The sequence below is a fragment of the Morone saxatilis genome, unplaced genomic scaffold, assembly GCF_004916995.1.
Source record: "Morone saxatilis isolate NCDOM2014 unplaced genomic scaffold, NCSU_SB_2.0 Contig20, whole genome shotgun sequence".
NCBI lineage: Eukaryota > Metazoa > Chordata > Actinopteri > Moronidae > Morone > Morone saxatilis.
In genome coordinates, this window is record NW_023339763.1 from 11,283,670 (window position 1) to 11,284,006 (window position 337).

General features: G+C 40.7%; 1 long non-coding RNA gene and 1 other non-coding gene across 2 annotated transcripts in view; both read left to right on the top strand.

Moving 5' to 3' along the window:
• Positions 1-337, top strand: part of LOC118331914 — a 1,042-nt gene extending 705 nt beyond the window's left edge. The window contains exon 3 of the long non-coding RNA XR_004796903.1: positions 208-337. This is a non-coding gene — a long non-coding RNA (uncharacterized LOC118331914). The remainder of the gene's footprint in view (positions 1-207) is intronic.
• Positions 53-130, top strand: LOC118332156. The gene has a single exon (XR_004796918.1). It is a non-coding gene; the product is annotated as a small nucleolar RNA SNORD49 (small nucleolar RNA).

The window sequence follows — 337 nt, forward strand, 5'->3', positions numbered from 1 at the left end:
GTGAGCTAAACTGAAAAGCTTACTTGTCCAGAGGTAATCTCTGAGGAGCTTTATCAGTGATGAAAACCTGGAATAGGAAGTGCCGTCTGATGCGACAACTGACGATTTTCTCAATCCACTTTTTCTGAGTCTTAAAGAGATGCTTCAGGAAGTTTGGTTTCCAAAATGCACTAGTCTATTCTCATTCATCTTCACTTTTTATTCCAGGTGTCATTCTGCCAGACTGATCCTGTGCCCGGGAGTTTACGTCGACTTATTTTTGACAGGTACCTTTTTAAGCTGTAGTACGCAAAATGGCTGTCATCTACTGTTATGATGAAATCCAAACTGAAATAGC